At 42.5% G+C, this 13,601-nt stretch overlaps 1 long non-coding RNA gene across 1 annotated transcript; it reads left to right on the forward strand.

Annotated features, from left to right (window-relative positions):
• The first annotated feature begins 219 nt into the window (after nucleotides 1–219).
• On the forward strand, nucleotides 220–12,938 carry LOC142485395 (uncharacterized). The gene is made up of 7 exons (XR_012798449.1): nucleotides 220–338; nucleotides 1,356–1,451; nucleotides 2,894–3,005; nucleotides 6,635–6,754; nucleotides 7,741–7,838; nucleotides 9,405–9,515; nucleotides 12,828–12,938. It is a non-coding gene; the product is annotated as an uncharacterized LOC142485395 (long non-coding RNA).
• Nucleotides 12,939–13,601: the final 663 nt, after the last annotated feature.

A 13,601-nucleotide genomic window follows, 5' to 3' on the forward strand; every position in this document is an offset into this window, starting at 1 on the left:
CAGTCCTCGAGGGCAGCAAACAGGCCAGGTTTTCAGGATATCCCTACTGAAAACCTGGCCTGTTTGGGACCCTCGAGGACTGGAGTTTGACATGCATGCTCTAGAAGGAGCACAGCTGTGGGTGGGAGGTGGATTTGCTTTGCATCAAATGGTTTGGAGCAAGGTTTATTGTATGTATTATCATAATAACAATGCAATGCTTAACTTTTATTTCAGGAGGGATGACTGCAGAACAGAAGTGATTATTGAAGCCATGTGTTCCTTTTCTTGCAAAAGAGAAAATTTGAAGGACAGTTGAAGAGAAGGAAAATTACTACACAGAGACAGATAAGCAATGTGTATATTTCTCATTTACCATTTAGTATTTGTCGTTTTATTGACTCCACACAATCCGGCTGCTACGGGTTTCACATTGAATATTTTCATCTCTACTCTACCCCTTCCTGTGATCTGAACCATGCAAGTTTTCGTTGATTCAATACATCATGAGTAGAGTGTGGCTACAGTATGAAGTAAAGACCCAAGGATCACATCTACTACCATTCATAACAAGAACATGTGCAGTAGCGCACAGCTGCAGTTCTATGTGATTGTTATGAAAGGTTGAGGTGGTTCAATTCTATGAATCTGGAGTGGGATGGATCCTGTTTGCATCATATGGTTTCATCTAGGCCAGTAGATTATATAACTCTCAGTACAGGTTACACATGGCATCAGTATTAGTATTTAAAGAGGAGGAAAGCTTCAATGCGGAGAACAAAGCCAAGTAATGTTGAAGTTACTCCTTTTACCATTTACTTGGTCAGTCTGTACTGTCTACTCCCCACACAGCTGCTAAGGATCTTCCATTTTAAATACTTTCACCTCCTATTCTGCACTGCTTTGCTGCCCATTATTCAGAGATGCCTTCCAGTCATGTTTACCACTCTGAATCTCTCTGCAGTCATTGGTTCAGCACATCATGGGTAGAGCATGGCTACAGATACAGCAAGCTATTATTATTTTACCGGCTGATCACCCATAATATTGCATTAAAACATAGAATATCACTTAATTTCCAAAAGATTCAGTGATGCTGATAATGCAGAATCTCACAACATTTCCCATCATAATGCCATAATGCACAAGTGGGAGAAATAATCCTTGCTATATCTGTACATTGTGTGACGTATTACCTCAATGACCAATGAGAGCAAGTACATCTTCTGTATAGAGCGGCTGTGTTATGATGCAGTTATTGATCATCATTGACATAATCACAAGAATCTTATGCAAAGGGAAATTGTCCGCAGCGAAGTGAGATTTCAGCCCCCAAACGTCTGTAATATTAATGCAATGTCTTACTTTTGTTGCAGTGAACACTGAAGAGACGGATCTACTACAACACTGTACAGGATGAGCATACGCTACAAGCAGCAAAATGATCTTGCAGTTGACAGTATGTTGTTCTGGTAATGTGCACAATTATTATTTATGGGCTACACACCACAGTGCTGGACATATTCTGTTAACTTCAACTCTACTCCTAACATGGAGATGTCTTCCTGGTGTTACTGATTCAGTACATCATATGCACAGTGTGGTTATGATATGATGGATTGATTTAATGAACCCACCAACCAATGATGACATCTGCATCATCTTCTGTAAAGTGCAGCTACAGCATGATATTATCAGCATTTGGTGCGGTATAATCAGAGGTATCTATGTGCTTTTGTGCCTGTTTTAAGTCCTCCAGCTTAACGCCCCTACACCTCCCACTACACAGGCATACTTACTTATGCATACACTGACATCTGGCATACCTACACACACCCCAGGGCCACTTCCTTCCCCTGATGTCAGGGAGAGGATGGGCATGCAGAGTGCAGTAAGTCTCCACGTTACTCTGGCCAGCAGTCTTGGCCTACCTCCAGCATCTGTCACCCACAACATCTGTTCCCTCCTTGTAAAGTGCTGAACTATCTCACCTGGGTCAGTGCTATAGCTGATCACAGTGCCCGATCAGGATGTCACTGTGACAGGCAGCAGTGCAGATTGACCGGTCAATCAATGCAGTGCCGCAACATATGCACTAAATGAGATTTCCGTGCCCCCAGTCAGGTTACTCCCTGGGCAGTGACCCTGCTCACACCCTCCCCTAGTTCCACCTCTGATCACAATTATCTCTCTTGGAGAGTGTAGCAAATTGGAGTTGGGGGAATCTCACCTCTGCCATGCATGGTCACAATCTGGGCACAGGACCCAAATAGTGGGCAATGTGGCACTTCTTACAGTAGAGAATAAGTAACTTTATTCTTTACTTGTGTATTAAGGACCTTATTTGCATTAAATTCAGTCCACATGGGACCAAGACTTTCTGGCTTACTGAACAAAGTGGAATTGTTTCGTAGAGGGTGGAGAATTGTATTTTATCTGAAATTACCCCCTCTGCACAAAATACAAACAATTATACCCATACAAGTACCTTGTGGAAGTTGTTGCCCTCTATCTTCCTGTGGTCTCTCCCTGTTTCTCACCGTGCCTCCTCCCATTTCCTTGCACCTCTGCGTCTCCGCATATATCCCTATACTCAGAGCCGGCTCCGGTCAGTGACATGGGATGCCCAAATATGAGCATACCCATATATGGGCATCCATGCCACTGACAGGAGCCCGCTCTGTTGCGGATATGGAGAGAGACTGGGAGATTTACATCCCCTTATAATTCATATGGTGCATAGTACCGGCACGTATTGTTTTACCGGTACTGTGTACCTTCTTACTTTCACACTGGTACAGTATGTGCTGCAGTGGGACTGAGAGGGATATATTGGTAACACATAGTCATTGGTGGGGGAATTCAATCCATTTTGAAAATAGTAATGCATTGTTTTTTACTTTTTTTTTTGCAGTAATGAAGAATGAAAAAGTTCTGTTAAAATTGAATTGGACGTGAACTGGATTCAGCATTTCATCATCAACTCTGCACCAGTGTGAATTGACGTTCTTTAATGTTCTGACAAGGTACATGCAACATCTCTTCCTCTACCCCTACACCACCCTCTGCCTCTTGCCTCTCTCTCCACCTCCCTGCTAAGCGTATTAACCCATCTAATGTAATCCACATTCCTTGTCTCACTTTACTCTTCCCTTCTCACGTGCCCTCTGGAATGTCTGCTCTACGACTAACATGGTCTATTTGTACATGACCTCTTCTGCTCTCATCATCCACCACTTCTCATTCCCCTCACCCCTGTCCTACTCGATACCTCAGCTTAATTGAACTCTCTCCTCTGACATCTACCCTTATCTCTAACCTCTCCTCACTTTCTGCTTAAACTAACTATCTTGTTAACTCTTACAATGCTATCATCTCCTCCTCCCTCCTCCTCCATCATCTATATGCCCCTTCTAGGCTCTGACACACTCATCCCTCTAAGGCCGTGATTATCATGGGCACACGCTTGGTCGTCCACAGTGCGTGCGAGCGATGCAGGGCCTCCCCGTCGCCTCGGACCTCAGTGCGGGGATTGCTGGAGCGACAGGCATGCGCTAACTTTGCCTTCTGTTGTGTGCTTACTATAGACGCAGCCTAAACCATGCATTGGTTTAATTCACAAGCACGCTCTCATCACACTTCATCACATCACACTGCTGCTCTTAACACCTATGGAGGAAATCTCACAGTCTGATTTTCTACACTAAACCTTTGTCCTGTTCTGTAAAACTCTGCTCCTTTTTTTAAGGTCAAACACTACTTTTTCCTCACTCATCAACACTCCAATTTCATTCACACTGTCTTCTATGTATTTGAGTCCCACCACTGACTTTCTCCTCCCACTTAACATCCATCCTTTATTTCTCCTCAAGCCTTTGCTCACTTGAGGCAAGGTGGATGCCATCCACAAGTAGATTCGTTCTCTCCCTTCCCCCTCTCTCTTTTTCTATCTAGATCTCATTGCACTCTTGACTCCTTTTCTCCTGTCACAAAGCTGGAACCTGATCTTCTCTTCTCCCTCTACCACATGCCCTCTCAATCCTATATTCTCACTCTCACCCACATCTTCAATTCCTCCATATCCTTTGGCTCTTTCAACTCTTCCTTTTAAGCATGCAGTGGTCACCCCTATTCTCAAAAATAACCTTGACCTTGTGTGAATTTCTAACTATCGCCCTGTATCCGTCCTACCATTTGCCTCCTAATTGCTAGAACGTCTTGTGATCTCCCGTTTGATCAACATTCTTAAATCACATGCTCCTCTGGGCCCTTCACAATCTGCCTTTCCCAATGTAACCAATTATGTACATAAAGAAAATTCCCAAGGTCCATTTTACTTACTAATCCTGCTTGATCTCTCTTCTGCTTTTGATACTGTCAATCACTCTTCTCATTCATATTCTAAACTCTTTCTTCGTATCCGCAGCAAACTTATATCCTGGTTTTCATCATACTTCTCCATCACACATTCTCCATCTCTATTGCTAATGTGTCTTTGTCTCCTGTTGTTTTGTCTGTTGGTATACCTCAGGACTCTGTTCTGGGACCTCTCTCACTACATACTATCACTAGTTGACCTTATCAACTATTTTGGCCCTTGATATCATCTCTTTGCAGATGATACACACACCTATCCACCCTACCGTCACTCCTGCAATTTAGTCCCTAGTTTCGGGTTGCCTCCTGGCTATATCCTCCATGGATGACACTCTTCTGCCTTAAACCTAATGTCTAAAACTGAGCTCCTCATATTTCCCCCTAAATCTGGCCTAATATCACCTTTCTCCATCGCAGTAAACAGTACTACCATCATCCTGTCATGAAAGCACATTGCCTAGGAGTAACATTTGACTCTTCCCTTTCCATCTTCATTCACGACACTGGCTAAAGTTTGTCGATTCTTTCTCTGTAATATTTCCAAGATTTGCCCTTTTCTCTGTCAATCTACTGCTAAAACGCCAATGCATGCCCTTATCGTATGGGTTAACATACTGCTAACAGGGCTCCCTGCTTCACAACTTTCTCATTTGCAATCTATCCAAAACTCTGCTGCTTGAATAATTTCCCTTTCTCCCACAACAGTATCTGCTCATCTCCTCCTCCTCCTTAAATCCCTCTCCTTGCTTCCCATCAAGTTTCAGATCACCTACAAAGTTCTCCTCCTTACCTTTTTGTTAAGGTTCTCTATTAGTGGTGTACCGAGTACCCGGCGTTACCCAACACATTTCCAGCTACCCGGACATTACTCGAAACCGGCCACTGAGAAGTGGACTTGGCCGGGTAATACCCGGCGTCGGGTAATGTCAGGGCAGCTGGAAATAATCTTTTATACTTACCTTTCCTAAGACATCTAGGATCAGCAGCAGCAGTCCTCTGATGTTGGCAGCATCAGAGGTGTCTTCACCTGGCGGGGGGAGCTGCAGGAATCACTTCCACAGCACCGAAGCAGGTAAGCTGTGTCTGTGAGCCTGCAGCTCCCCCGCCGGCTGAAGACACCACAGATGCTGCCACCGTCACAGGACTGCTGCTGATCCTAGATGTCACCGCCACCCGGAAGGTAAGTGCCAAACCGTGTACCCGACCGGGTAGAACCTTTCATTTTGGCCGGGTACCCGTTACCCATTTTTTTATAGTTGAGGACCCAGTCCAACACTATTCTCTATTCATCTGCTCCTTCCTACATATCATCTTTGGTCTCGTTATGCCCTTCCTCGTCTCCTAAGCTCTACTAATAACTGTCTCCATTATACTTCTTACACCTCTACTGCGCACTCGCTCTCTTGCCTGAAACCCTTTCCCATCAATTTACCTGTGAAACTCACACACACTCAGTATATGCCAACATACCCTCTTCCACCCACATTTAAGATCAACCTTAAAATTCACAACTTAAATGAAGCATTTCAATAGCTTTTACTCGTTGCTACTGTCACTCATTCAGTCACTAACTATTGTTCCCAAGAAGTGCTTTATACTACAAGTACCCACCATTAAGGACAAGCATTGTCATCTACTGCACTTGTTCCCCCACCTGTTGTCTCTCTGTAAGTCTCCTTACATTTCTCTTAGATTGTAAACTACCCAGGACAGGGATTTACTTTCCTATTGTCTGTTTTTGTTTGTTGAACTTATTGTATAATAATTTCCTGTACTTTTTGGTCTCTCTTGTAAAGCGCTGAGTACACAATGGGTGGTATATAAATAGAGATATATGCAGAGTCTAGAGACAAGGCACACGTGTATAGGTAGCTACAGTTTATCCGGGACCGTATGCATCCTTGAAGTGCCTGTCCCAGTTATTTTCTATTGATTGCAATGTAGGAGTGTCTGTCCTGTCTTATTTTTTTTATTATTATTATTATTATTATTATTATTATATATACAAAGATATATACAAAGATTGTTTCCTGTCGTTAGCATGACATTGTGTGACACAGTGTGATGTCATTGATTCAGTAGATTGTGTGCAGACCGGGACTGCAGTACAGTTTCACTGACATGAATAACTTGTGTGGTAGAAGCTCTAGAAGGAGCACAGCTGTGGGAGGGAGGTGGATTTGCTTTGTATCACATGGTTTGGAGCAAGGTTCATTGTATGTATCGTCAATAATAATTATAATAATAATAATGCAATGCTTAACTTTTTTATTTCAAGAGGAAAGACTGCAGAACAGAAGTGAATATTGAAGCCATGTGTTCATTTTCTTGCAAAATAGAAAATTGAAGGACAGTTGAAGAGGAGGAAAATGACTACACAGAGACAGATAAGCAATGTGTATATTTCTCATTTAGTATTTGTCGTTTTATTGACTCCAAAAAATCCGGCTGCTAAGGGTTTCGCATTGGACATATTCACCTCTACTCCACCCCTTCCTGTGATCTGTACCATGCAGATTTTTGTTGATTCATTACATCATGAATAGAGTGTGGCTACAGTATGAAGTACTGACCCAAGGACCACATCTACTACCATTCATAACAAGAACATGTGCAGTAGCGCACTGCTGCAGTTCTATGTTATTGTTATGAAAGGTTGAGGTGGTGCAATCATATGAATCTTGAGTGGGAGGGATCCTGTTTGCATCATTTAATTTGATCTAGGCCAGTAGAGTATATAACTCTCAGTACAGGTTACATATGGCATCAGTATTAGTGATTTAAAGAACAGAAAAACAGGAGTGGAGAACAAAACCAAGTAATGTTGAAGTTACTACTTTTTACTATTTACTTGGTCAGTCTGTACTGTCTACTCCCCACACAGCTGCTAAGGGTTTCCATTTGAGATACATTCACCTTCTACTCTGCACTACTGTGCTACCCTCTATTCAGAGATGAGTTCAAGTCATGTTTACCACTCTAAATCGCTCTGCAGTCATTGATTCAGCACATCATGGGTAGAGCATGGCTATAGATACAGCAAGCTTTATTTTACCCTAATATTGCATTAAAAAATAGAATATCACTCAGTTTCCTACAGATTTACTGATGCTGATAATGCAGAATCTCACCCTCCCATCATAATACACCAGAGGAAGAAATAATCCTTGCTATATATGTACATTGTGTGACATATTGCCTCCATGACCATTGATGGCAAATACATATTCTGTATAGAGCAGCTGTGTTATGATGTAGTTGTTATTGATCATCATTGAGATATAATCACAAGAATCTTATGCAAAGGGAAACTGTCATTAGCATAGTGGGATTTCAGCCCCCAAACTTCTGTAATATTAATGCAATGTCTTACTTTTATTGCAGTGAACACCGAAGAGACGGATCTACTACAACACTGCACAGGACAAGAGTATACACTACAAGCAGCAAAATGATCATGCAGTTGACAATATGTTGTTCTGGTAATGTGCACAATTATTATGTATGGGCTCCACACCACAGTGCTGGACATATTTTGTTAACTTCAACACTACCCCTACCATGGAGATGTCTTCCTGTGATTGGTGTTACTGATTCAGTACATCATATGCACAGTGTGGCTATTATATGATGGATTGATTTAATGAACCCACCAAACACTGATGACATCTGTATCATCTTCTGTAAAGTGCATCTACAGCAGGATATTATCAGCATTTGGGGTGATATAATCAGAGGCATCTATGTGCTTTTGTGCTGGGTAAAGTCCTCCAGCTGAACCGCCCCCCGCCCCCCACCCCCCTACACCTCCTGCCACACAGGCAAACTTACTTACACACACAGCACACTTACTTATGCACACTGACACTTGGCATACCTACACACACACACCCCACAGCCACTGGCATGCATGCAGAGTCCTGGGTATGCAGGATGGGCATGCAGAGTACAGAATATCTCCACCTTGCTCTGGCCCGTACTCTTGGCCTACCCCCAGCATCTGTCACCCACAACCTCTGTTCCCTCCCTGTAAATTGCTGCACTAACACACCTTGGTCAGCGCTACAACCGATCACAGCACCGGATCATGTCACTGTGATAGGAAGCAGTGCTAATTGACCGGTCAATCAATGCCACGTGGCAACATACGCACCAAAAGAGATTTCCATGCCCCCTGACAGGCTACTCCCTGGGCAGTGACCCTGCTCATCTTCCACCTCTGATCACAATATTCTCTCTTGGAGAGTGTAGCAAATTGGAGTTGGGGGAATTTCACCTCTGCAGTGCATGTAGAGTCCTGTATGCAGAGTACAGAAAGTCTCCACCTTAGTCTGGCCCGTACTCTTGGCCTACCCACAGCATCTGTCACCCACAAATAATACATACACTAATACTCCCCACAATACACACTTTAATACCTCCTCAATAATAATCTCCCCAATAATATTATAGTCTTAAACACAATATACACAATACCCCCTAACACAAGATACCCAATCTAACACTCTCCTCTGCACCTCAACATAATATACACACTATAATACCCTACACACAATATAATACTCCCACACACACACAATATACACACTATCCTCCTACCGCCATAAAACACAACCAATAATACACACACACTTTGTGGATGTTGGGACCAGCTCCTTGCATGCACCAGTGAAAGAGAGAGGCCTGCCATCCGTGCCTCCCTCCGTTTCCCATCTTCTCCCTGTCTCTCTCCCTCCCTTTCTTTGCATCTCCCTGCATCTTTGCGTATACCCAGTCAGTGACGGCTCCGGTCACGTGATGCCTTAATATGGGCTTATCCATATATCTGTTGCAGAGATGGAGAGAGACCTGGAGATTTTACATTTCCTTATAATTCATATTGGTACTTAGTACGGGCACTTATTGTTTTATCAGTACTGGGTACCTGACCGTACTGGCCTACGAGTGAGAAGGGAATATTGGCATCACACAGTTACTGTTGAATATGTCATTCAATCCATTTTGAAAATAGTAATGCAATGTGGTTTTGTTTTGTTTGCTTTTTGCAGTAATGAAGAATGAAAAAGTTATATTAAAATTAAATTGGAGGGGAACTGGATTCAGCATTTCTTCATGAACTCTGCACTTGTGAGCATTGACCTTCTTGAGTGCCCTGACAGGTACACGCAACTTTAAGACTATAATCTTCATCAACTGCTGTGCAAGCTTTCGTGCTATACCTCCCCCTCCGGTTTTGATTTATACATTTGCTCTCTCAATTCATGTCCTCTAATATCTGGAGGCTCTCTCCTAGCATTTCTCTCTACCACAGCACGTCATCCCAATGTAACCTCTCTCTTGTTCTTTCTGTTTACTGTTTCCTCACTCCTCTGTAAAACTTTTCTAATTTCTCTAACTTCCACACTCCTGCTTTTATCCACATGTTCTATACACTTTCCTTCCCCTACCTTTGCATGTGTCTACACAAAGCACCATTTGTACAGACCTCTATTGCAGCTATTTCTGCACTGCTCAATGAAATGCACTCCTGCACATCCTATTCTCTTCCACCTTCCCTCATTCTCTACGCCCCCCTCTCAAAGCCCCCTCTCTCTATGTCTCCTCTCTCTACGCCTATCTGTCTCATTCTCTTGACGCCCTTCTCTCTCTACATATCCCTATCTCTGTCTCTCTCTACACCTATCTCTGTGTCTCCTTCTATGCTCGCTGATGTTGGGGGATATCTCTTATAATCTTGGACCGGCTCATATACACATCAGGCCTCCCTACTAAGAGTGTTAACCTATCTAATGTAATCCACATTCCTTTCCTTACTTTTCTCTTCCCTTCTCCTGTGCCCTCTGGAATGTCCACTCTTACTAACAAGGCTCTAGTTGTACATAACCTCTTCTGCTCTCATCAGTCACAATCAGTCATTCCCCTCACCGCATCTTACCTGTCCCACTGATTTGCCTCTGCTTAATTAAACTCTCCTCTGACATCTACTCTAACCTCTCTTCTCTCTTCTCTCTCTTTCTTTCTGCTTAAACTAACAATCTTATTAACTCTTACAATGCTATCCTCCTATCTATATGCCCCCTATAGGCTCTGACACACTCATCCCTCTAACCCACACCTTTGGCTAAATTCCCAAACACACTCATCACACTTCCACTTGCTGTTCTTAATACCTACGGAGGAAATCTCACACTTTGTTTGATTTTTCTACAGTAAAAATGTCTCCTGTCCTGTATAAAGCTGCTCTCTAGGGCTAAATACACTACTTTTTTCCACACTCATCAACACTCAAATTTAATTTACGCTGTTTTTTTTCTCTGTATTTGACTCCCTCCACTAACCTTCTCCTCACACTTGCCATCCTTCCTTCACTTCTCCTCAAGCATTTGACTACTTCAGAGGCAAGGTGGATGCCACCCACAAGGAGATTCCTTCTGTCCCTTCCCCCTTCTCTCCTTCTACCCAAATCTCCTTCTGCACTTGACTCCTTTTCTTCTCTTACAGAGCTGGAAGCTAATCATCTTCTATTCTCCCTCTACCACATGCCCTCTAGATCGTATCCCCTCACACCTTACTGCATCTCTTAGTCCCCACTCTCACCCACATCTTCAATTTCTCCCTATTCTCTGGATTTTTGTCCTCTTACTTTAAGCCTGTAGCGGTCACCCTTTTGTCAGAAACAAACTACACCCTATGTGCCTTACTAACTACCGCTCTGTATCCCTCATGCTGTTTGCCTTCTAATTGCTAGTGTCAACATTCTTAAATCACATGCCCTCCTGGATCCTTTACAACCTGCCTTTCGTACAGCACGTTCTACAGACTGTGCTTAAAGCTAATTCCCAAGGTTTTTCCCTACTAATCCTACTTGATCTATCGGCTGCGTTTGATGCTCTCAATCACTCTCCTCCTTCATATTCTAAACTCTCTCTTGGTATCAGTAACACAGTTCTATCCTGGTTTTCATCATAACTTTCATGTCACACATTCTCCATCTCTGTTGCTAACATGTCTTCGTCTTCTATTGATCTGTCTGTGGGTATACATCAGGGCTCTGTTCTGAGATCTCTCTTTGTCTCTACATACTATCATTTGGTGACTTCATCAATGCTTTTGGCCTTAGATATAATCTCTATGCGGATGATACACACACAAATCTATCCACCCCTGTTCTCACTCCTGCAATCCAGTCCCTACTCTTGGGTTGTCTCCTGGCTATATGCTCATGGATGGCACTCCACTGCCTTAAACTTAATGTCTAACACTGGGCTCATATTATCCCCTTTCTCCATCACAGTAAACAGTACTACCATCTATCTTGTCATCAAACATGTTGCATAGGAGTAACATTTGGCTCTTCAATTCCATCTCCATTCACATGCACGGCTATGGGTAAAATGTGTTGCCTCTTTCTCTGTAATATTGCCAAGATCTTCCCTTTCCCCTCTCAACCTACTGCTAAAACTAAAATGTATACTGTTATCCTATAGGTTATTTTAACATACTACTAACAGGCCTCCATGCTTCACAACTTTCTCCTATGCAAAACTCTGCTGCTTGAATTATCTCACTTTCTCCCACAACAGTCTCTGCTCATCTCCTTAAATCCCTGTCCTGGCATCCCATCAAGTTTTTGTATCACCTACAAAGTTCTCCTCCTTACCTTTTTGTTAAGGCTCTCCATTAATCTGCTCCTTCTTGCATATCATCTTTGATCTCTCGTTATGCCCTTGCTTGTCTCTTGCACTATAACCATAACTGTCTCCTGTAAACTTCTTTCACCTCTACTGTTCTCTCACTTGCCTGAAACCATTTTCCATCACTGCACCGTACATGTGAAACTTCCTCACACTCAGTATATGCCAACATAACCTCTTCCACCCACATGTAAGACCAATCTTAAAATTCACGACTTAAATCAAGCATTTAAAAAACTTTGACTCGTGGCTACTGTCCCACACCCACAGTCACTGCTAACAACTATTGTTCCCAAGATGTGCTTTCTACTAATTGTACCCACCATTAAGGACAAGCATTGTCATCTACTGCACTTCTTCCCCCAACTGCTGCCTCTCTTTAAGTCTTCTAACATTTCTCTTAGATTGTAAAGTTCCCAGGGCAAGGATTTACTTTCCTATAATCTGTTTTTATTTGTCGCACTTATTTTTTAATTATTTTTCCCCTCTCCCCTAATGATATACATATAGGTTTTCCTGTCATTTGCATGACAGAGTTATTATGGTTAACTATTGCATCATGTAGACTGCCTTTTCAGTGTGATGTAATTGATTCAGTACTTTGTGTGCAGACTGTGACTGCAGTACAGTGTCACGAACATTAATGACTTGTGTGGTAGAAGCTCTAGAAGGAACATAGCTATGGGAGGGAGGTGGATTTACTTTGGATCACATGGTTTGGCGCAAGGTTCATTGTATGTATGATCATAACCATGCAATGCTTAACTTTTATTTCAGGAGGGAAGAACAGTGAATATTGAAGCCATGTGTTTCTTTTCTGTCAGAAGAGAAATTTTGAAAGACAGTTGAAGAGGAGGAAAATGACTACACAGAGACAGATAAGCAATGTGTATATTTCTCATTTAGTATTTGTCGTTTTGTTGACTCCACACAATCCAGCTGCTAAGGGTTTCGCATTGGACATATTCCCCTCTACTCTACCCTTCCTGTGATCTGTACCATGCAGGTTTTTGTTGATTCAATACATCATGAGTAGAGTGTGGCTGCTGTATGAAGTATTGACCCAAGGACCACATCTACTACCATTCATAACAAGAACATGTGCAGTAGCGCACTGCTGTAGTTCTATGTGTTTTATTAAAGGTTGAAGTGGTGCAATCATATGAATCTGGAGTGGGATGAATCCTGTTTGCATCATATGGTTTCATCTAGGCCAGTAGAGTATATCTCTCAGTACAGGTTACACATGGCATCAGTAGTAGTGATTTAAAGAACAGAAAAAACAAGAGAAACTTCAATGTTGATAACAAAGCCAAGTAATGTTGAAGATACTCCTTTAACTATTTATTTGATCAGTCTGTACTGTCTACTCCCCACACAGCTACTAAGTCTTCCATTTGAGATACATTCACCTCCTACTCTGCACTGCTGTTCTGTCCTCTATTCAGAGATGAGTTCCAGTCATGTTTACCACTCTGAATCACTCTGCAGTCATTGATTCAGCACATCATGGGTAGAGCATGGCTACAGATACAGTAAGCTTTATTTTAC

Source organism: Ascaphus truei, unplaced genomic scaffold (genome assembly GCF_040206685.1).
Source record: "Ascaphus truei isolate aAscTru1 unplaced genomic scaffold, aAscTru1.hap1 HAP1_SCAFFOLD_582, whole genome shotgun sequence".
Classification (NCBI taxonomy): Eukaryota; Metazoa; Chordata; class Amphibia; order Anura; family Ascaphidae; genus Ascaphus; species Ascaphus truei.